This window comes from Hippoglossus stenolepis, chromosome 16 (assembly GCF_022539355.2).
Source record: "Hippoglossus stenolepis isolate QCI-W04-F060 chromosome 16, HSTE1.2, whole genome shotgun sequence".
NCBI classification, from domain to species: domain Eukaryota; kingdom Metazoa; phylum Chordata; class Actinopteri; order Pleuronectiformes; family Pleuronectidae; genus Hippoglossus; species Hippoglossus stenolepis.
This window is the reverse complement of record NC_061498.1, coordinates 9458334-9472300: the sequence shown is the minus strand read 5'-3', so window position 1 is coordinate 9472300 and position 13967 is coordinate 9458334.

The following is a 13967-nucleotide window of genomic DNA, read 5'->3' as shown; positions in this document are numbered from 1 at the left end:
GTAATTTGAAGGGATGTGTTCAGCAGTTGAAGTGGCACAGGATTGTACAGTATAGAAAAGAGCCTCAGATGTAGAAGGATGTTCCAAAAGGGAATGAAGTTAATAAAACACATAATGGAGACACGCCGGTTACGTGCATCCAACAAAATACTGCATGCAAATCATTTATTTGATATATAAGTCTCCATTTTGGTGCACGAGAGGATTTCTGCACCACAAGACGTCTGATAGGATTTATGCAAACATTTCCACATGAGAAACAACTGTGGAAACCGCCCCAGTGTCCTAACACCAACCAGCAGGCCTCCATTTCTGTTAAATAATCTCAGCGATTGCACACTGAGTCAGTATAAACTTGCTGAACTGTGGAGACTGGCATGCCCTCCCGCTCACCCAGACGATCCCGACCACGGCCTGACCACATGTGGAACAAGCTCCTGGGCTGCGAACAAGCCATATTTCTCCCCTGTACCACATCAACCAGACCACTTCTATCATTGGTTTCACACACTCGGATAGAAAGTAATTAGTGCATAATTTACAGTTGCAGCCAATGCAACTGGAAGGAAAATGCTGGTTACAGTTACTGTAGAATGTGAATTTAAAAAGCCCCACTACGAAAAATCCTGCTTGAATCCAAAACGTGTATTTCCCAACTCTGGTGAAGTTATAGGAGCCGGTGTTGTAACATCTCCAGGTTTGTTTCAGTGGGTTTTCCAGTCAGGTTCACACACACACACATTAAAGCAAACGCTCAGTAATGGATGTACCTTGTCCGCCTTTCTGTTCCATCTCTACTCATCTCACCCCCTCTCAAACATGGATGTTTTCCATTTTGGTCTGAGGCCAAATGTATTTTCCAGGTTGTCTACTTAGCGAGGTCGAGGACCGGGGGATGTTTGACTGCACTGGTTCTAATCACAAATCCAACCCTCATGACAGCTGCTCCGTGTTAGGCCCTCCCATTGACCCCCTGACCCCACACTATCCTAAATTCATTCTATTAAAACACCATAATGAGGGGTTTACTGGACCAATTGCAGGTTTTATTTAAACCTATTAGTATACGTATAGGGGAGGGGTTGCACGGAGAGGGAGGGAATCTATTGAGTAGATTGAAGGGGGAGTGTTCGAGACTGAAGGAAACAATTAGTCCCAAAAAAACCCGTCTCAGGGTGTGTTTGGCCTTCAGCCACATTCATTTTTAATGTCAGGAGTATAAAAAGAGCTCAAGTGTTTCCAGATTATTTGCTGTGTTTTCTCCCTGACGCATAACTGTTTTTCGAGGCAGCGGTTTTGCTTGTATAGTTCTGTGTGTTCATATGAATTAGACATTATGGAGAGAGAGGTTTTGAAAGCTGTTGTAGTAGCAGGTTTGAAAAAAAAACAAAACCCAAACAAGGCAGTTTCCCCTCCAGCTTCTCTGCAGAGCTTTGATTCCCGGCCTGTCAGTAGGTATCTGTTTCAGTAACACGCATGAGAACAAGTGCAAGGACACTGACTGTGCACATTTGTAAAGTGTGTAATAGTTTGAGCTGTTGACATAAAGTTTCTGTTTGAAGCCCAAGCTGAACAGCAGGGTCGACTATTCGAGAGCAGTAAACCTCCATTTCGTTTTCCATGTGCAGTGGAAATCCATCTTGGTTTTATTTTTTTTCCTGACATGATGGGATGAATGCTAAGATGTTCAGCAGGGGTGACACTTCTCATGGTGGATCTTCTCTTCCAGTTATCGCAAGAGTGCGTTTCTCTCTCTCTCTCTCTCTCTGTGTGTGTGTGTGTGTGTGTGTGTGTGTGTGTGTGTGTGTGTGTGTGTGTGTGTGTGTGTGTGTGTGTGTGTGTGTGTGTGTGTGTGTGTGTGTGTGTGTGTGTGTGTGTGTGTGTGTGTGTGTTCTTTTTTTACATTTTCTGATCTACACCCCCCTCTTCCCATCTTTCTTCCCTCTCATCTTCACGGCATATGTTCCGAATAAAACTTGCGGTGTGCTCAGTCTTCCACATTGTCTACTTTTTTTTTATCCTTGATTCACATAAATCATCTCTCCAATTTGCCTGTGAATTAGATGGTGTGGGACACGCAGACATTTAGGACAGGGCTCAGGGGCGGCGAGAGTACAGAGAGCCCACCCCTTGACTTTACGGGAAATGGGCGGCTGCTCCACAAAAGCGAGACTATTTAGAGGACTTCTTTGGCTGCAGGGACTTTGCTTCACAGCGCTACGATAACTGTGGTGGATTGTTTTTATTTACAGATAATTAAAACAAGAATAAAAAACATTTTAAAAAGCCATTTGCACTGTTTTATGTCCCGTCTTTTTACGAGCACAAGAACTGTGCGGTGTGCGTACACATATTTGTGCACACAGACAGCGCGGCACACACACACACCAGCACAGCGTGAAACCCAAATCTCTTGTGTACAATTCATACATTGCAGGATAATTTATAAGCTATTAAAATGATTATTGGTGGAGTGGATCAAATTCTCCAATTAGACGTTCGGTGTAGCAGCCAAGACTTTCAATGTTTATGAGCAGCAGTTAGTCCGTCTGTCTCCAGCCTGTCTGTAACCTCCAAAAGAAACACTACACTGAGAAACACATCAGCACACCTACTGCGAAACCACATGAAGAAGCTGTGTGCGTTGTGATCATCTGAATGCACAGTGTAATGTTTTGTATTATATTACTGCTCTGTAGTCGTTGCCATGGCTCGATGTGGGTTGGTTTACTGCCTAACTAAAAGCTGGTTAGTGCTTTGGCATCTGGTCAAAGACCCCGGGGATGGCTGTAGAGAATATTGCATCAGTTTAGTACATATTGTAAACATGTATGCAAATGTGCATCTCTGCATGAAGTATTGTTTAAAGCTGCAGAAAGGTACTGCACCTGTGTATATATATATACATGTATATATGCATGTAGCCAAAGCAAATCTTTGTACCTTTTTACTGAGCAGAACAAACGGCATTGCCACTTTGTACAGAGATGAGCAACATACACAATCGACTACATCACAGAGCCTCGACATCTGTCGTCAAAAAGGCTCAAATGAATCAGGTTATGTGACTCATTCTCAACCCACCGTTATTAAAACTGTAAAAACACAATTTCTTTGAGTTGGCTGACAGTGATTATGATGATGCTAAGGAATGAAAGGTTAAAAAGATTTGCACCCCCCCTGGGGACATTGTTAGTTTTGCGAATGTTGAATGTCCTGTAAGCGCCCCGTGATCCGGATCCGCACGTTTTTGTTTTAGCATAATCCCACTAACTACCAGACAGACGAGCAAACAAACGTAGACACAAAGAATATAGCAGAACATTTCAAAAGCATTGTTGTGTTTCCGACTCTTCATCCTGAAATATTGCGATCTATTGGATTTGATCTCGTTCTTTAATCTGGTGGGATGTCCAAATGAATATGTCTCCCTTCAGTTTGGCTTGACATCCATAGCATGCTGTGTGGTTTCTCTGCCAACTGTCACACAGACCTCACCGGACTCAGGTGGGGAAAAGAGGGAAGCACTCGAAAACTGTCTCCACTGGTTGTAATTTGGGTATTTCCTGGTCCAGTCACTTCACTATTTCCACCTGTGTACCTGACCTAGTCATGCAAAGCAGCAAAGGGAAAGATTGTCTTGTGTTGTCTCTTTCAGGTGTTCTATACAAAAACTCAATACTTATGGACATGTCCAACAGGGTTAAAGGCTGTTTATTTGTGTTGAGTTTATTGGGCTGTTGTGGGAAGTTTTTGGCCACAGCTGTTTGGTTGTGCACAGCTTCAGGTCACATGGTGTGGGAGTGCAAGGTCACCGAGGTCACTTCCTGTTCCCTTTAAAGAGGTGCAGCGCTCTAGCATGGGGACAAAAGAGTACACGGAAGTACTTGTGTGGCACGAAGGATATAAAGAGTCTTTTCAGTGGGCCACAAAGTCTGACCTTTTCATTCACAGTGGAATTTAACTTTCCCTGGAAGTTGCTTCTTTTGGAAAGTTCTCTCTCTCTCCTCCACCTTCTGCAGTGCATGTTCTCTAATTCGGATCAATGTTGATGAAAAAGATTCGGTTTTTATTTTCTGCATGATGACTGAAAATCTGCTGTTGCACAAACAGACTCAGATCAGTTTGGTTTGACAGCGTCGCCTGTGGTGAAGTTCAGAGTGTTTAACCTCCACTGACGGGTGACTCAGCTCCGAGGACGATCAGTGCTTAGATGAAATTACATATCTAGGCTGAGGATGCTTGAATCAATCGTCAGATCAACAACATTCGATTCCACTCACCTTGGTAACCGGTGTGTGTGTGTGTGTGTGGCTGTGTGTCTGTTCTCTGTGTGTTTTGGTTCAGTCACCTTCACCAAACATTCTCAATCCAGCCTTTCTGCTTATTTTAGCTCAATTCAGCCCCCATCCACCTCTTGTGGACTAATGGCAGCCCCCTGGGACAGATTTGGCTAAATTTAACTCAGAATGTAAATCTACTGAGCCATAGGGTCTCTCATTAAAAAAAAAAGAAAAGATTCCAGTGCAAAAATCAATGCTCCTGTTTTGTTTTTTGCAGATTAATTCATCCTCATCAACAATATGACTCTCATGATGACTCTTTAAAGCAAGACTAAAATATGTCTAATGTCAAGGGAATTGCATATTATTAATTAGAGAAGTTGTTTATAGTCTGTGTTTGTATGTATATAAGCATATGGCATGTGCAGCGTAGATCATGTTTAGTATTCCACATATGACTCTACATGCTTTTGGATAAAATGGTAACAAATTTAATCAGAACCAATGACCCCCCCCGCCCATCCACCCAAATGCCCAATTTCTGCTCCATGGGTGCATTTACGGCCTCAAACTCAGGTATATGTATGTATTTATTTATGACGGCAGTAAAGTGGCCCGCTGTAGTTAATCTCCTAATGACGTTTCTCTGCCACCAGTGAGTCTGGGTCCGGGCCACAGGGACTGATCGCTGGAGACAGCGTGTGGGGGGGAGGGTGTTGTTTTGTGGATGCCGACTCCAGAGATGTGGGTTTGTGTGGCCACGAAAACTACTGTTAAGACAGAGCCTGGCTTTTGTCTGCGTAGTCTGACGTGTGAAATGACATATTTGTGACACGGCGTATTCCAGAGGCGTGATGATCCACTGCGGTTCAGTGCCAGCGAGAAATTTCACTGATTGGAAACAAATGGGCCGCACGTCTTCTCAGCTGTTGTCACTTTCTCCCCGTGACGCAGCTTGTTTAATTAATTTGCAAATATGCTCTGTGTACATCTTTTAAGCCGCCTGTTGAAATAATAGTTGCTTGTTAAACCATGCGTGATGCATACATGTACGTGCACAGGTGTGAGTGTGCAGTCATGTCAATTTGTGTCTCTGCGTGCGAGGGGATTTTTTGGCACCAAGGCCGGACTCCTGCTACCGTATGTAACTTTACTTAAAGATACAGTAGCCTACGATCTGCCAGTAAAACTGTCGCACACCGAGCAGAAGAGTTACCGCCCTTTTCCTCTCTTTGTCTCCACTGTCCATCTTCCCTCCTCCTTCCTCTCTCCTCTCCTGGTTGCAGTTGTATTTGTGCGCCTTGGGAAGATTACAAAGAGGTGCTTTGTGAGGGGATGCAGCTGCTGAAATCCGACTAGATCCAGCTGAAGAGAGAAGGGAGCAGGTGGGTCAACAACGCTACCCTGCCGTTCCCAGAATATCAGGCTGCAGAGCTGTGCCTCCCTCCCCCCACCCACACACACACACACACACACACACACACACACACACACACACACACAAACACGAGAGTTGCCCCACCTCACCCGAGCACACACACAAACAAACATTATACCATGTCAAAATACAAACACAGTAACACCCACAAAACAGCAATACAGCCATATGCACATGTCAAACGACTGCCTCAGTGGTGATACTGCCCACTCAATCAAGCGCGCATCACTGGAATCATTCATACGGTGGGAGATTGTTGGCAAGAAGTTAGAAAAGCAGCACAAATAATTAAAATTACACACAAACATAGCCTCGAGTGCTGCCTCGCTTAGTCTCTCTGATGATTCAGAGAAGTCTCGTTCTGTGATTTCGACAGCGGCAGTGGAAAGCGCTGCAGAAAGCAGAGGACGCTCCTGTCAGCTTTGCGAAGTTGAGATGTTAACAGGTCAGCGTGCTGCCAAAATGCTAGATTTCTGGACGTCGGTAAGACGACCCTCATCCGGCTTTGCGCAGCTCAGAGAGGTGGTGGGAGATGGAGAGGAATGAAAGAAAGGAGAGGAAGTCCGGCAGGAGGGTGATCTTGTTCTCGTTGACGTGGATCACATGTCACGGCATCGTCCCCTCTGCAGAGGACATGATGCCCAACCAAGGTGACATGAAACGCACACATGCAAATTTCCATTTTCCTCAAATTTGAAATAGAAAGGAAATGTAGAGTTGAAGTTAAAAAATGAGAAACAATGTTCCCACTTATCATCTCAACCCTCAATCAGCTTCATCTCCAAACAAGCTGCTTTTTGTTTTGCTGCGTGAAAACTAAAATATGGATGATTTTCGCATATGTTCTCTCCCTCTGCCGTCATGTCCTATAAACAAGCTTTTTGATAATCATAAAAGCAATATGCAGATGGGATTGCGAAGGAGTACGGGCAGTATGGAAAACTGTGGGCTTTGTGAACCATTCTTCAGCTTTTTAAAACATGCCTCTGTTACTGAAGTCTCTCTGTGTCCTTAATGAGAGTTTTGACGCACATCGTCTCCCTCCCCCACACCTCGGCATACCCGTCTCCCTTCTCCCTTCATGTGCGATAATTCGTCCATGTTGATAATAAGTCCGTCTGTCCCTCCCTGAAAACGCGTGAATGTCATTTCATACACACTGTGCCCTACGGGGCTGTACCATGAAAGGGCCCACTGTCTCGCACGCTTAGTATTCCTGCCTTGAGATGCTTGCGGACATCACTGTCACTCGTAAAGACTTGTGTGTGACAGACAGTCAGCACTGAGTCATAAAATGTTTTTCCTCTTTTTCTCAAGCAAAAAAGCTGCCACCACCATCAGTGTTTTCCCAGGAACTTAGATTTACAATTCTGATCATCGGATATTTTCTGTAGGGGAAAACGTTTTTTCTTTTTTTTCTCGACTCTGTTGGCCTTCGATCGCGTAACATGTTCATTTTCCCAGCACGCATCTCAAAGCAAGACACTGGCAATATGTCACCGGAATTATCAATCTGTCATTGACTTCAGCTCTATTTCGTAGGTTAGTTAGTTATCTTCCATTCGTGTGGCTGAAGCTTTGAGTGCAGTGACTTGATATCGCTTCCATCACAGCTCTGTCACTCGCGCCCCCCGCGGGCTCGCTGCCTCCTGCGCCAGAGGGGAAAACACGGCTCCCACTCTCCAGGTTGTTGTTCATTTTCCGTCACCCCGTGGTTCATGTGATATACAGTAGAAACAACACATTCTGGCTCAGTCTGGGCTCCGCTCTTGCTCAAATTACAGTTTGTGTGGAAGTGCAAGAGAGATCATCATTAGGAGGTGGATCTCAGAAAACACTGACTTCCAGCCATCTGGAGCCGCATCCCTCCACATGTTTCAGAGTGTGGAAAGTTGCGAGAACGTGTCACTGGTCTATATCAAATCCACAAAAATATTTCATCAACTCAGTGCTCACTCGTGGGCGTGTGGATGTTATTGTTTCAGTGGTTTTCCTTTTTTTTTGTCTTGTGGCCAATTAAACTCCCATCACTGTCATTTACATACATTTACATCAGTTTATTTGTCATGTTAGATTTGTCTAAGCCCCGCAATCTGCGTCCAACCCACGTTTCTGAAGTTTGACAAAACGAAGCCATATGCTGTTGATATGGGACCGAGCAGATGCTTTCAGCTTTGCGCTGCGTCATCTGAACCGAATCTGGGCAACTGCAGAAGACGCACCACCTCTCACCTCCTCCACAGAGAGTAATGGTCTCCACATTGCCTCGTGAAGCATCGAGCCCGGTTGCCGCCATTCTCACATCTGCTTCCTGGAACAGCGGCGGAGAAGTCTCTCCCTGAAGAGCTCCCAGTGGAGTGTGGGGCATGTGTGCACACACATGAGGCGCGAGTTTGAGATGGGGGGGCTTGCCGGCGTGGTTTATTTTCAAAGGGTAATGCTGAGGATGTGTTGAGAGGGTGAGGAGTTGAGAGGGCTCTCGGCACTCTGGTTTGGGTTTCGCCTCCCTGGGACACAGCTGGGGGGGGGGTATGGGCTCAGAGCCGGGGAGGGGGTGTTTAGACAACAACACAAACAAGATAGAATATCTTGTTTAAGTTATAATATAACATAACATAAACTTGTTCTTTCCATCATATTAATAGGAAATCTCCTAATTCTTGTTCATCTTTTTTGTGACCATGTCTCCACTTGAATGTTGTGTGAGAGAGAAAAAAACATCATGCAAACAGCTAAACTGTACTCAGCAGAACAGGGAAGTAAAGCGTCAAAGTCAGGCGCAGCTAACTGTCATATCTGCACCGTTCATTTCCCTATTTTTCAGCAGTCACATAACATGTGGGCTACTTTGCATTGAAAGAAGGCCTGGGCCATATTAAAGATGCACGGAGCTGAACCGGACTTATTTGGTTATTCAAAGCCGCCACTCTCTCTTTTCTGACCTTCATCCCTGTACACATGCGGCACATTTTTTCGGCTGTCACAGCAAATGGGGAAATTTTTTAATGCAAAATATGATGCAAAAGGGAACATTTGCATCTAGAGGCATGAAAGCCCTCACGTGTTGGACCTGGAGGCTATTTAGCTCAGGACCTTTGAGCGTTGTGAAGTGCGACACGTTCAGCTAACTGATCAGAGCAATTCTGGACAAGTGAATCATTTCCTCTCCTCGTATCTATGGGCATATTGTTCATACATTATATAATATAAATGGAAGAAGAATATATATGTAAAGTATATAAATATGCAAATTATACTGTAAGAAAAGTCCTCCCTGTTGAAAGATGCACTTTAAAGTTCCTGTCAGCATCATCACTTTTATTTTAAGCGATGATAGCGAGCAGAACCACAAGTTGACAACAGTGTCCGTTTAAAAAAACTGAACTTGAAATTTATTTGAGGAGCATTTCCTGGCTCATGTGGAATACGACGATATTGCGACCAACTTTTATGATGAGCTGTATCCAAGGGATCCCCACCTGTAGAGCACCCACTCTCACACAAACACACACACACGCACACACACACACACACACACACACACACACACACACACACACACACACACACACACACACACACACACACACACACACACACACACACACACACACACACACACACACAAACAAATTAGGCCAGGGCAGTTGCACGGCAAGTTTATTTAGCACGTTTCAACAACTGCTTTACATAACATATAAAAGGCATTAGGACAAAAGCTGCAATTAATGTATAAATAAAATAAAATAATAATAAAATAAAAGAGACAAAGTGTATGATCATTGATTATTTGATATAATTGAAGGCAAACAGGAAAGTGTTCAGCATTAAAAGACATAATTGTTGCAGCAGACCTGCAGTGGGAACTTGTTCCAAATATGTGGAGCTTAAAAACTGAACGGTGCTTCTCCATGTTTCGTTCTGACTCTGGGGACACGAGAGAAGCTTCTTCCCAGACGACCTGGTTGGTCTGGATGGTTCATTACGTAGCAGGAGATAAGAAATGTGCTTCAGCCCTAAACCATTCAGGGTTTCATAAACCAAAGTAATCTGTCTTCGCTTGTCAGTCTTAATCTGTGCTCCACACACAGAGAAGCCAATATCACAAGCTCAGTAAATACCAGAGTTAACTGAGTTATTTCTGTCTGTTTTGCACCTTTTTCTTTTCATCGTTTGGAGTTTAACACTGTTATTCTTTCTATTTAAAATCACTACGATTCCTATTTTAATTTCTGAACCATAAAGATTTTACACCCACCTCCCCTGTGAGAAATACTACATTACACCCTACATCTAAGAAATAAATAGGAAAGCAGACAAGACGACATGTCTGGACTTTTTTCTTTTTTACAGTTCTTATGACTTTTCTCTGCATTTGCTGCTTAGCGTTTGCCTGCCAAACACTGAGGCTGCCACGCTGCTGCCGCCGCCGCCACTGCTGCTGGTGTTTTTTCGATCAGACTGGTGTGGACCTGGGAAGCGGAGCATGTGCCACAGTGGAATTCAGGTGCCAGGAGCATAATTTCCCCTAAGTGCTTACAACTGTAAAAACCCAAAGTTGATTCCCTGTGACTGAAAGTAATTACAGCCCGTTCAAATCGAAGCGAAAGACAAAGCAGCGAGTTCTTTAAGTTTTCGCAGAACTCTAAAAAACATCATGTGGTCTGTCTAATATCTGTTTTATTTGAATGTTTTCACTTTCAAGTTGGTAATTTACGTTGGCCATGTGCGAGTCCTCTGGAGGAAATGCCACTGCCTGTGGTTAACCCAAAAACTATAAATTGTGGAAGATGTATTGAGCTTTTTTATCAAAACTTATATACAAACCCATCATCTGAAATGAAATGGACAGTAATATCTAGTCTCTAACATCGGCCTCTCGCCTAATCAACCCTCCGCCTCGTTAAAGTTAAAAGTTTGATTGACTGCCTTATCTATCAGTTTGTATGACTGAAAGCCCAGTTTTTGGGGTTTGTCTTCGTGGAAACCCAAAGTTGTCTGAGGGATGTAAGTCGTGTATCTGTTGTGGTGGCGCGGTGTGTGTAGTGTGGGTTGAGCTTGTGAGAGCGTGACGGTGCACCTGTCAGAGAGGAAGGCCTCGCTAATCGCTGTAAGCTGGCCGCGGAGCGAACATGTGCACTGGGGAGACCCTCAGGCCAGGAGGGGAGGAGGGGAGGAGAGGAGGAGGGCATGCCTGACCTAAATTGCTTCAGTGATGAACCAAAAAAAAAAAGAGAAAAGGACTGCATGTGGACGGAGAATTCCCCCGGATCCTCCCCCCCACCTCCCCTCTGCTCTCGCCGCTCCTCGGTTCTTCCCCTCGCACTCACACTCCTCTCATCCTCGGACATCAGACCATTTCCACTGTTTTTCCATCGTAAATCATCCGCCTATTGACAGAGTGATTGCGTCCTTGCTCAGATTCGCTGACTCATCTGTTCTTTGAAACCCGCCTTCTTGGGAATATCTCGCCCGCCATTGGCTCCCTCAGGTCTCATAGAGCAGAGACTCCATCTCCCTCTCTCTCTCTCTCTCCCCCTTGCTCGTCTCTCCCTCTATGTTGAGTCATTCATGGGAAAAGCGAATCAGCGCTCCGCCGAGATCGCAGAGAACACACTCTCCGGTTCTGTTGACGAAGGGTGAGGTTCTTCTTCTCCTCACCTCTGGAGGCAGGACCACACAGTGCGTGTGAAAATCTGGCCGCGCAGACACACCTCGGTTTCCATGTGCAGTAAAACGTACATGAGCTACACAACAAATAGCTTCACACCACAGTTAGAGAGATGCTCTCTGTGGGGCAGGAGCAGTGACTCAGGGTTACTTGTGTTTGTTACCCTGGAAACGGGTAATAATTGAATCTGGTCAAGTGATGGTAAACAGAGGAGTTGTCCAGCAGTAGCCTGTCTCTCTGTCAGTCGGCCAAGTCACTTGTCAACGTCCAAACTGCTTGAATTATGTTTATTCCTGTGAACCTTGGTTCCTTCAGTTATGCTTCTTTTTATTTTGAATTATTGTCAGTTCCTGGAGGACTCCAGATTTATTTTTGCTCTGAGTTGGAGCACTCTGATTTGTATGCACTCCCCTTTGTAATCGTGTGTCTGCTATGACAAATTGCATTTGGCCCGCACTTCTGAAACGCTTTATGTTTGTCGGTAATCATTTGAATCGACCACTGTGACTTTCCTTGAGACGTCAAACCCCTTGATTTCATTGCACTAATGCATCCCCGATTTCCACATCGCTTATTTCCTCCAGAGTGCCCCGACTCCCGAAGCAGCCTAATTTGTGCAACACGCCAAAATAATAGACCTTCGATGTTTCAAGACAAACTTAATCCAGCTTGTTTGTTTTTTTTAAAGCTGCAGAAAGCAGTGGGGAATCTCTGGTTTTTAATTCCTTGACATAAAATCACAGCTTAGATTAAGTCCCCATGACTCAATGTTTCACCTCAGATCTCCTTTCTCTCTGAAAGCGCGCAGGCTTCAAGTGTAATGGAGCTGGTGAAATGATAAACGGTGATAATAAGCGTGAGATGTGTCATCAAATACAGTTTTACGTCACGTATTAGATGCCATAAATGTTGAACCTCTTACAGTAGCCGACTTGTCATTCAAGCTGCGTGGCCATTGCGGAGAAGCAGCGTTTCATCGCCGAATGGGCTTTTGTTTACGATGCTCACAAGTTAACACTTTTCGCAAAATCTGAATAATGGGACCTTTTCGGTGGGGACTAATGCCTCCAAAAAGCCATCAAGTGGAGTTGAGCGTCCCCAGAGTATAGTCAGTAACCAATCTTTTCAACAGATCCTTCCAAAACATTGGAAGCTGGACTGGACAATAAACATGCAGCGAAGTGTCTGCTGTCTACAGCTTGTCAATGTGCTTCCACTTATATCCACCACCACCTCCTCCTCCTTTTCTCTCTTCTCTTTCTCCCCTCTCTCTCCCTATCCCCTCTCACTGCGTCTCTCCCTCCGGGGGAAGAGTTTGAAGTGGCGTTTCTCCGGCTTTGTTTCCCCAAACTGGCTGGTTTTGTTGTGTCTAGTATCTGGGCTTTGGCAGGGCCGCGGATGCTGAGCTGAAACCTAATGTAACGATGCGGTCGCCACACCACAGGAGGAGGTTTCTGGGATCCTCTTAGTGGCTGCTGGCTGCCTTATTCTGGACAATGGGGACAATGGCTGCTTCCCATCATGGAAACACGGTTCATTGCCTTCCATTAAATCCTCCTCAAATTCAGCTTATTCTCATTTTATGCCTTTGACTTAGTTAGATTTTCATTTGTTGTGATGGAAGTGAAGAAATGCGATGAAATGAGACACTTTTATTGAGGCCAAGAAAATATTTTTTCTGAATAATGTTCTTATTACGTCCACCAGGCTGGTTAGGTTTTCACTTAGTTTGTCTGTCTGTGTGTTAATTTGCGGGATTATGCAAAAAGTACCAGATGGACTGCAACAAATCTTGGCTGTGGTGTGGATCTACAATAAATGTAGGTGCAGATCCGAATGGCGGATCCAGGACCTTTGAATGCACACAGCTATGCAATGCATCAAAACACCTAGTTACAGATCTCCTATGCTATCATTAAGTGTAATTATTTTTCATATCATTATTAAACTGCAGTCTAGATAATTAATGGGAAGAATTGCTTCAACATGGTGAGATTAACCTTGGCCAAGGTGCACTCCTAGTCAAGTGGAGGCGTGAGACATTTCTGTCGATGTTGTTTTTCTCTGTGAAAACAAACTCAAGCCGTCAAATAGACAAACTTTTTACAGCTACAAGTCTTCAGAGGATGTGTCTGATGCTCAAAATATAGATTATGGGATAAAGAATCGCTTTGACAGCATATGAAGGTGACATAGCCGTGCCAGCTGCTGCTACTGTAGCCTTCTCTACCTGTTAGGCCTCAAACACACACACACACACATACACACACACATAGACAGACAGACACACCGCCGTGGGTCCCCTGGCCTGGCTGGGCTGTGGGTAGCTTGTAACCCAAGTGTTTTATTAGCAACTGGTCCAACATAGCTAATTGCTTCCTGAGGGAGTCGCCTCCCTCCGCTCGGTGGCTGATTAACGGCCCACATTATGTGTCTCGACAACCTTGACAATCTTTTTTTTTTTTTCCTTTATGGTCACAAAACTTTTTATTACACTTGCACTGCCACAAATCTCCAGTGTAAATCTCCTCACCAGTCAGTTTTTTTCACTGACGCGCAGTTAAAGCATTCTGAA